The sequence below is a fragment of the Sarcophilus harrisii genome, chromosome 2 (assembly GCF_902635505.1).
Source record: "Sarcophilus harrisii chromosome 2, mSarHar1.11, whole genome shotgun sequence".
NCBI classification, from domain to species: domain Eukaryota; kingdom Metazoa; phylum Chordata; class Mammalia; order Dasyuromorphia; family Dasyuridae; genus Sarcophilus; species Sarcophilus harrisii.
In genome coordinates, this window is record NC_045427.1 from 306869863 (window position 1) to 306880423 (window position 10561).

At 37.3% G+C, this 10561-nt stretch overlaps 1 protein-coding gene across 2 annotated transcripts in view; it reads right to left on the bottom strand.

Moving 5' to 3' along the window:
• The window catches only part of PTGR2 (prostaglandin reductase 2), a 45613-nt gene extending 41864 nt beyond the window's left edge, over nt 1-3749 (bottom strand). Inside the window, exon 1 of one of the 2 annotated variants that reach the window (XM_031952546.1) lies at nt 3571-3749. The gene's annotated coding sequence lies outside the window, so the exon portion shown is untranslated. The remainder of the gene's footprint in view (nt 1-3570) is intronic. The other variant, XM_003756261.3, reaches the window with a different exon arrangement.
• Nucleotides 3750-10561: the final 6812 nt, after the last annotated feature.

Consider the following 10561-nt stretch of genomic DNA (forward strand, 5'->3'; position numbering starts at 1 on the left):
TGAAACACACATGTAGGAAATACTTGGGGTTAAATCAACTAATTCACAATTTCAGTACTATTATAGGTCCCTGATACCCTTTCTCTTTTTAAAATTCCTACAAATCTATATAGGATAAAGACAATAATCACCCCCACCCCTCAATTCTCCTAACTGGTTTCCTCCAGAGGTGATTCTAGGCTATAACTCTAGAAATGCCAAACTCTCTTTTTTAAAAAAAAAAATAAAAATTAAAGCTTTTTATTTTCAAAATACATGCATAGATAATTTTCAACAATATTCACCCTTGCAAAACCATGTGTTCCAAATTTTTTCTTACCCTTTCCCACCCCCTCCATAGATGGCAAGTAATCAATATATTAAACATGCAATTCTTCTATACATATTTTCACAATTATCATGCTGCACAAGAAAAATCAGATTAAAAAGAGAAAAAATGAGAAAAAAACAAAATGCAAGCAAACAAATAATAAAAAAGGTGAAAATACTATGGTGTGATCCAAACTCAGTCTCTACAATCCTCTCTCTGAGTGCAGATGACTCTTTTCATCAGCAGACCATTGGAACTGGCCTGACTCATTTCATTGTTGAAAAGAACCATGTCTGTCAGAATTGATCATTGTATAATCTTATTGTTGCCATGTACAACGTTCTTTTGGTTCTACTCCAACTGTAGAGTTGAACTGTTAGCAACAGTTCATCTAAGTCTCTCCAGGCTTTTCTGAAATCATCCTGATGATCATTTCTTGTAGAACAATAATATTCCATAACATTCATATACTATAAGTTATTCAACCATTCTCCAACTGATGGGTATCCATTCAATTTTCCAGTTTCTTGCTATTACAAAAAGGGCTGCTACAAACATTTTTGCACAGGTGGGTCCCTTTCCCTCTTTTATGATCTCTTTGGGATTCAGACCTAGTAGAGACACTATTGGATTAAAGGGTATGCACATTTTGATAACTCTTTGAACATAGTTCCAAATTGCTCTCCAGAATGGTTGGATCAGTTCACAACTCCACCAACAATGTATTAGTGTCTCAATTTTCCTCTCTCTCTTTCTAAATTCATCATTATCTTTCTTTTCCTATCATTTTAGCCAATCTGAGAGCTGTGTAGTGGTACCTCAGAGTTGTCTTAATTTGCATTTCTCTGATCAATAATTATTTAGAACGTGCCAAACTCTGGGTCTTTGTTAAAGACCCCAAGGATAGGACCCATTTTCACCCCAGCCAATCACATTCCCTTACTACTTCAGAGAAGCAGTAAGTTCACAGTTCACATTTTGTAAAGGGAATGCTGAGTGCTGTTAACAAGTTAGTATTTCCTCATCTCTTTATCTACTCCTTGCTCTTTATGACATCAACTAGTTGGCAAGGTGGGGGGGGGGGGAAGATCATACTATGATTACAAATAGCACTATTCTGAGCATTTTTGTGCTAATTACATTTTTTTTCCTTTCTGGTTATTTCTTTGAGATATGTTCCTAAAGCAGAATTACTGGGTCAAACTGTAGGAAAAAGTTTTACAATTCTTGTTACATAACTGTATTCCTAACTGAACCATATTCTTGCTAACATCGAGAGACCGTTTGAGAAATTGGTTTTGCTGATTTAATAGGTATATAGTAATGCTTTAAGGTGGATTTGATTTGCATCTCTTTTATTCCTAATGAAATTATACATTTTTCCAAGTGGCTTATTGGTTATTTTTAAAGAATGGTAAAAGAGCTATACCACCTATGAAAAAGAGCTCATTCATTGTTGCTCAGTCCTTTCAGTGGTTTCCAACTCTTTGTGATCTTTGTGGATACAGGATTTGGCCCGAAGTAAGGAAGATCTTAGTTCAAACATAACATTAGCTGTGTCATCCTGGGCAAGTCACTTAACCTGTCTACCTCAGTTTCCTGAGGTAAAATGGAAATAATAACACCTTATTTCACAGGATTGTTATGAGGATTAAATGAAATATTATTTGTAAAGCTTTTAGAATATTGCCTGGCACTTAATAGAATTTTAATTCATTTTATTCCATCTCTGCCATTTGAATATAATTATATACTGAAACAGGAACAAAATAATATGGAATAACATAGGGGATAAAAGTAAAAATCATCACTTTTTGTTGCTTCATAAGCATCTTAATTCTGATCTACCAATGTGCAGGAGTTATTGCAGTTATAGCAACTTCTTATGGGGGAGAGGAAGTAGAGAATGAAGATGCATTCTATTTCTGTTTCTTACTTGAAACAGAAAGCCCATTTCCTGTCTGACAAAGAAATATCCTGACATGAAGTTACATAATTGTTGATTCCTACTTGATGAGCAAGTGGATTTTTTTTCCCCAAGCTATGTGACACTGGGCAAGTCACTTACTCCTGCTTGCCTCAGTTTCCTCACCTGTAAAATGAGCTGGAGAAGGAAATAAATGACAAACTACTCCAGTATTTTTACCAAGAAAACCTCAAATAGGGTTACAGAGAGTTGAACACATTGAACAACAAACAAAAATTATGTAAAACCTTTTGTGTGTACTCTTTACTGGGCATTTGGCAACTGATCAGCTGATGATAATTAAACTTTTTATCTTCTAGCCTAGTCTCTTGTTTTGGTCACCAACCAAAGGGGCCAAAGAGGGTAGAATTATTCTTTGGGAGGATTTTAGCTAAGAGTTTTGGATTCGGGATTTCTTCATCAATATCTTTTCAGTCTTCTTACATTCTATACTCTCCATATTCTTTACTATTCTCTCTATACTTTAGCTAAGCCCCGTGTCTTAGGGGCTCCTAGAAGTTCTTCTGATGGAACACTAGCATCACTTGACTGGATTTTTAGGGCTGCTCCCCCAGGTATGGCACACTTCCACCATAATTTCTGCCTCCTGTCTTCTGTCAGGTCTCAACTAAAGTGCCACCTTTTGCAATTCCTCCTAAATAGTAGTGCCTTTCCTCTGCAACTATCCCTAAATTACCCTGCATATATCTTGTTAATTGTTTTGCATGCCGTCTACCCCAAACAAAACTGGAGTTCCTTAATTGCAGGGACATACCCCCAGCACTTAACACAATACCTGGCACATGCTGTGTTTAATAAAGGCTTGCTGACTTAAATTGTGCAGGGCAAAATTTGAGATTCCTAGAGCCTGAATTCAAATCCCAGTGAGATTTCGGGGCAAATCATTAACCTTTCCGACGCTGGAAAGTTATTTAACCTCTGAATATCAATTTCCTCCTTTGGTTTAAAAAAAAAAAAAAAAAAAGGGATGGATTCGATGGCCATCTTTAAAAGGTCCGTTCCAGATCTCGTTCCAGTAACTCAGTTCCTAGCAGTGTCCCACAGCAGGCCCCCCGAGGCAGCTCGATGCCCCGGGAGCAGAGGGATCAGGGAGGTGGGGCAGATCTTAGGCTACCGAAGAGGTGGAGGTGGGGAGTAATGTTCGAGCTCCCCCCCTCCCCAGCGCTTTCCGAGGTGTGCGCGTCCCCCACCACGGTTATTCAGTTCCTTCGCTCCAGTACCTTACGGCTGGGGCCTGGGAGATCCTTATTCAGAGGCCAGGGCGGTTACTCACCAGGTGGAGAGTCTTCTGGAGAGGACGCTGGTGTGCTAGGGGTGGACCTCCAAGGTCTTCTTGCAGAGGATGGAACTGCCTGCCTCGCGCATGCGCCTGGCTCCTCCCTCCGGCCTCGGATACCAGGCCGGAGTACCCGAGCACTTTTGCCCCAGTTGGACGGGAGCCACTGCGGTCCCACAAAAAGCCCTCCCTCTGAGCCCAACTTAAAACTCTTACTCCTTCAAAAGCTCTTTGGTGGCGCAGTTGGAAAGAACCTAGGCCTGGAGTCAGAAAGATCTGAAATAAAACTTGTCGCGCTTATTATTAACTGGGGGTCCCTGAACGAGTCTCGAGCTCTATGTACCCCGATTTTCTTACCTGTGAAATGAGATAAAAGCACCTATCTCCCCGGGTTTTTTGTGAAAATTAAATGGGATCATATTTGGAAAGTCTTTTGCAAAAAGTGTTCGTTTTTTGTTGTTTTGTTTTGTTTTTTTAATGTTAAAGAGTCTGGGTCAGAGGTTCTTAATCATTTTTTGTGTCAAGGACACATTTGGCAGTCTAGTAAAGCCTATGATTGCCTTCTCAGAATGATGTGTTTAAATACATAAAATACATAGTTACAAAGGAACCGATTACACTAAAATACAATTGCGATTCATTAGTACAGTTTGATAAAAATATCATATCAATTTATACTTTTTGCAACCAATCAATTCAATCAAGTCCCCTGGATTGATTGATGAAATTATAAAATGTAACATTATAATTTATAAAATTACAAAATGTAACAGACAATGAGATATAAAAACTACATTTGAGATATTTTCAGTGGTAACATTTCTAAGCTGTAAGACATGGTCCTTTTCAGAATGAGTGATACAGTCGCAGTCCAACAATGTATTTCCATAGGAAAGAGTTAGAAGATTCTGTTAAGGCCTGATAAAGAAAATTAATATACCAGTGTCTTTTCTCCACCCACTTGCTGATGTAAGTAAACAGCAAAGACAAAGAGTAGAGGAGTTGAATCTGCTCACAATCAGACTTCAGATCAGTGTAGATGAAAGCCTGCCAAGGAAGAAGTTACTCTTCACTTTTTCCTTTGTATTTCTTGGAGAATTACAATAAAAGAGTGGGAGGTGGGAGGTGGTGTCTCTTTCCTTCTTTCTTTATCTTTCCCTCAGGATCCCTGTGCCAAGACCACTCCCTCTCTTTTTACTTTTCTTTTTTTATTATTAGGAAACACCCTGTTTTCCAGAGCTAAGACCCAGCAAACAAACTGTGTGCCCCAGGTTTGGCACGACAACAATCCTTTGCATTCAACCGCTGGACAGACTCTGCCACTACAAAATCCCAGACTTGTTTCACACCAGCTCCAGGTGGTCTCTAAGATCAGACCAGCACTTTTCAAACCCATGTTCCAGTCATGAAGTCTTGCTATTAATCAAACTTGTCTCATTATTGCTGTTCTCATTGGCAAGGCTACAGCTTCACTTCATCATCATTGCTATATGTAGTAAGGTTTGTGCTTACTAAAGTTGGTCTCCTCCTAGAAGAGACCCTCACACATGTATCTAGTTTCCTTCCTCCAGGGGAATATTTTTCCCCCTTATAACTTGTATAAGCTCTTTCATATTTTTCTGAATTAACTGTGGTTGTGATAATCTGTGTGAGCTACCGAGTTTCAGTAGTTTCAGAGTTATTAGAAGTTGTACAACCTATGTGACTTTTTGGTCATTTGTTTTCAGATTTGGCATCCCCAACCGCAATGGCTTATTTTAGAAGCAAATAGAGATAGAAGGGAGGCATATACTGCATACAGCCTGTGAGAAGAGACCAGTTGCAAAGTCATATTAGTGTGAGGAGTAGAATTTGGCCTCTAGAGATCCTAGTCAAGAGATGACAATCCCCCAGATTCCTCTTGGGTTCCAGCTCTTTGAAAAAGTGCACAGCAATATACTAGGCAAAGATATCAGCTGAGTCCCAAAATGAGGGCAGGGATGATTACAACCAAGCATTGAAGGAGAGTCCAATGGAGACTGACAGAGACTGTGTGACTGAGGTTGGCAGAAATGGTTTGAGAATATCAGCCCTCACATTGATTCATTGTTGGTGGAGTTGTGAACGAATCCAACCATTTTGGAGAGTAGTTTGGAACTATGCTCAAAAAGTTATCAAACTGTGCATACCCTTTGATCCAGCAGTGTTACTACTGGGATTATATCCCAAAGAGATTATAAAGAAGGGAAAGGGACCTGTATGTGCACGAATGTTTGTGGCAGCCCTTTTTGTAGTGGCTAGAAACTGGAAACTGAATGGATGTCCATCAGTTGGAGAATGGCTGAATAAATTGTGGTATATGAAAATTATGGAATATTACTGTTCTGTAAGAAATGACCAACAGGATGATTTCAGAAAGGCCTGGAGAGACTTACACGAACTGATGCTGAGTGAAATGAGCAGGACCAGGAGATCATTATATACTTCAACAACAATACTATATGATGACCAGTTCTGATGGACCAGGCCATCCTCAGCAACGAGATCAACCAAATCATTTCTAATGGAGCAGTAATGAACTGAACCAGCTATACCCAGAAAAAGAACTCTGGGAGATGACTAAAAACCATTACAATGAATTCCCAATCCCTATATTTATGCACACCTGCATTTTTGATTTCCTTCACAAGCTAATTGTACAATATTTCAGAGTCTGATTCTTTTTGTACAGCAAAATAACGTTTTGGTCATGTATACTTATTGTGTATCTAATTTATATTTTAATATATTTAACATCTACTGGTCATCCTGCCATCTAGGGGGGGGGGTGGGGGGGTAAGAGGTGAAAAATTGGAACAAGAGGTTTGGCAATTGTTAATGCTGTAAAGTTACCCATGTATATATCCTGTAAATAAAAGGCTATTAAATTTAAAAAAAAAAAAAAAGAGAGAATATCAGCCCTCCTATAACTCTGAAGCATCAGAGGCATGAATGGCTGCCATATTCCTTAGCCACGTGAGTTCCCTCTGATGTCATGTATATTTACGAGACAATCTACCCTAGGCTTGTGGAAATATTTTGTTATTCCTGCTATGCTATATGCTATGCTATTATGCCTCCTCCCTTCATTGTGCCCTTCTGACACTACACAACCCTGGTACAACCCTTCATAATCTCAGGCCTGAATTGTTGCAATAGATTTTTAGTTGGTTTCTTTGTCTGCATTCAACTATCCTCCACTGAACTGTTATGCTAATCTTAGTGCCTCCCTTGGACCTCTAGAATCAACTATAAAATCTGCTTGGACCAAGAGAACATTATACATAGCAACAAGATCATCTGATGATCAACTGTGATGGATTTGGCTCTTCTCAATAATGTGATTCAAGGCAATTCCAATAGACTTGGGATGGAAAATGCCATCTGCATCCAGAGAGAATTATGGAGACTGAATGTGGCTCAAAACAAAATATTTTTAACTTTTTTGTTGTCTTTTGTTTGTTTTCTCCTTTCTCATGCTTTTTTTTTCTTTTGATCTTATTTTTCTTGCACAACATGACGAATATGGAAATATGTTTAAAAGAATGGCACATATTTAACCTATATCAGATTGTTTGCTGTCTTGGGGAGGGAGGAGCTTAGGGTGGAAGGGAAAAAATTTGGAACACAAAGTCTTATGAAATATGAATGTTGAAACTATCTTTACATGTATTTTGAAAAATAAAATACTATTGAAGTTTAAAAATATTTTTAAAAAATCTTTTGCTTGACTTTTAAAATCCATCATAACCTTTCTAGCCTTCTTATACTCTCAAAGATTCTAAGATCCAGTGATCCTGCCCTTTGTGCTCTTCCTGGAATCAGACCAGGAATCAGAAAGATCCTGGAGATTCTGGTATTTTCTCTGACTATCCCCAAGCCTGAAATGCTGTTCCTCCTCGCCTTTCCCTCTTGGCTTCTATAGCTTCCTTCAGGTCCAGGTTAAAATCCCAACATCTACACGAAACCTTCCCTGAATCTCCTTAATACTAGTGCTTTCCCTCAATGATTATCTCCAGTTTACCCTGCATGTTATCTAATTTATTTGAGTTTTGTCTCTTTCATTAGACTGTGATCTCCTTTAAGGGCAGTGACTGGATTTTTTTTTTTTTTTTTTTTAGTCTTTCTTTGTATCCTCGATGCTTACTTGGCACAAAGCCTGCCACATAGTAAGTGCTTAAATAAATAACTGACTGCCTTAGGTATCTGGATACAGAAAATATCTTGAGTAGTTGTCCCCAAAATTACCCAACCTTCACATTTAACTTTAGACACAATTTTGTTACATTGGGCAAGTTACTGCCTTACTTTCCTCATCTGTAAAATGGAAATGAGAATAACACTTACCTCATATGGTTGCTTTGAAGATAAAATGAGATGTTTGTAAATAGTTTTGCAAACTACAAAGTGTTATATAAATACTGGTTATTATTATAAATTAATAATATAGTGATTTCATCTAAAAACACATGCAACATTTCACATCTATGAATTAGTACCTCTATTTAAAAAAAAATTAACAGAAATGTTTTCTCTTTCTCTCACTGAGGAGATGAGGTGACACAAAGATTTGCAATATATCATTATAATAATTATCAGTTTGTTCTGTATTATTTCATACAAGTCTGCTGAAGATATCCAATAACAGATCCAACCAACAAATTCTCCATATTATATTCTCCATAGGGTTCCCTCAACCAATAAATTAAGTTAAGCATTTAATTCTCTGATAGATGATTATATTTGACAAAATCTATTAAGCATCTACTATATTCAAGTTATTGCACTAGTATTATTAATAGACAAAAACAAAAAATTTGTTTAATTTGTTTAATATGTTGTTTAAAAAACCTCAAGAAGTTTATATTCTACTAAGGAGACACAGGAAATATACAAAGTATAATATGAGGTAAATTGAGCAGAAAGAATCCACTAATAATAATGAAGAAGGTGTCACTGAGATTGAGACACCTGAACTAAAAACCAAGCGAGTTTGTATATTTTTTCAGAAGCAGTAGGGAACCATTAAAGATTTTTAAAAAAGTTTTACTGATATGTGTTGTTTTTGCATTATATTTACAGCTTGTTCCCACTCTATAGGAATTTTTTATAATAAAATAAAACAACTAAATAAATTAAGTATAAACAGTAGTAAATTTACTTAAAGGAAATTATTTAAATATTGTAGAAGAAGAAGGCCTGAGTTCAAGTTCAGTTTCAGGCACTAACCCTGTATCTGTGGACAAGTTACTTAATTTCTGTCTGCCTCACTTTCCTTGTCTGTAAAATAGGAATGAAAGTAGCATTTAACTCACAGTTGTTGTGAAGATAAAATGAAATATTTATAAATCATTTTCTAAACTATAAAGTGCTATATAAATGCTTGTTATTATAAAAATCAATAAGAGTGATTTTGTCCAAAAGGACATACAAAATTTCACATCTATGAAATAGCATCTCCATTTTAAAAAAGTTAACAAAGGAGGCATTTTCTCCCTTTTCCACCTATTGGAGGGAGAAAAAGTTTCTAATCCTTCCTAAATCTACTTTCCCTTTTCCCCCATTCCTATCTGTTGAGTTGAATGCATTTCTATACCAAATTATTTGTGCATGTGCTCTGGCCTTTTATGATCAGTTCAGATGAAAGTAAAAGCCTGTTCCTCCATTCTTTCCATGTTTGTATATAATTCTATTTATATAGCTTGATTATATGTCTTAACATGTTCCCCCATCTTTTCTCCCATTTTCCTTTATTATATACTTTTTCTTCCCCTCCCTTTTCTTTTTTTTCTTGCCATCTTCCAAACACAATGAGACCATTCAGAGCGTTTTTTGTCTCATCTGACAACCTCTAGGATTCCTTGGGACTGACATGATCAGACCTGTCTCTGTCCTCCCTATTTGAGTGACTACTTCTCCACCTAACTGTACATAATATCCCAGCTCTTTCCTTTTTTGCCATTCCAAAGAATTCCAGCCCTGCCTCTGAGTTCACCTGATCTTGATCCAAACCACACTCTGATTTCTATTGGAAAATATTTGCTCTTTTCCCCCAACACTTTAATCCAACCCTCTCTCCCCCTCCCTGACTTGATTGCTTCAATCAAATGACCTCCCTTCTATAGGTTGGATATGACTTTTCAATGAATCTCCTCCTGCCTTTGAGTGTGGTGGAATAACTAACTATATTGAAAGCCCCCCAGTAGAGGGCTCCATAGACCTTAGTGCTGCAGCAATAGATGGAAATACAAAATGCTTCTTTGTTTCTTAAAGGAATTTGCTACTTTGTGCTAAGCAAACTTTGGAGTTAGGGAGCAGGGACTAATCACTAAGATCCTTGATAACACCTAGAATCCTTCTAGACTCTTTTGCTGACCTGGCCCAGTAGAGACTACGGTCTCTAATCCTAACCCAGGACAGGAATCTTCATCTTGAAAACGGGGTTGATAACACAGGGTATCCCCAAAGTCTTAATTCAGCTTAAAACTTATTAAAACTACACTAAAACTTTTGGGATGCCCTGTACATGTACATATATCTACATTACAAAGTTATTGTGATTAAATGATTTCATATATGCTTAGAAAGAAGAGTGAATAAGAAAAGCTTGATTTCTCCCAAGCCCATGTGATGAAATCACAGAATTTATCAGGAAAGTGACAGAGAAGGTGTTAAGATTGTAAATGAAGTATAAAGCAGGATACATACTTTCTTACCCTTTTAGGAAATTTGAAGAAGTTTTTTGGTTATTGCTGGTGCAATTAGAGAGGAACTAAGCCATTGGGCTAGTCAACCATCAGTCACATTCCCAGTGACCATTTTAAAAGCCAGGATACATTTTAATTAAGCATTTAAGGCAAATCAAAACTCTGAAGAATAGGAGACCTAGAGAGGAAATCATTTCTCTGGAAGGAGAGGAAGTGGAGTTCTCTGTGGGGAGACTCCCTTCAGATGATATTTTATAGCAGAG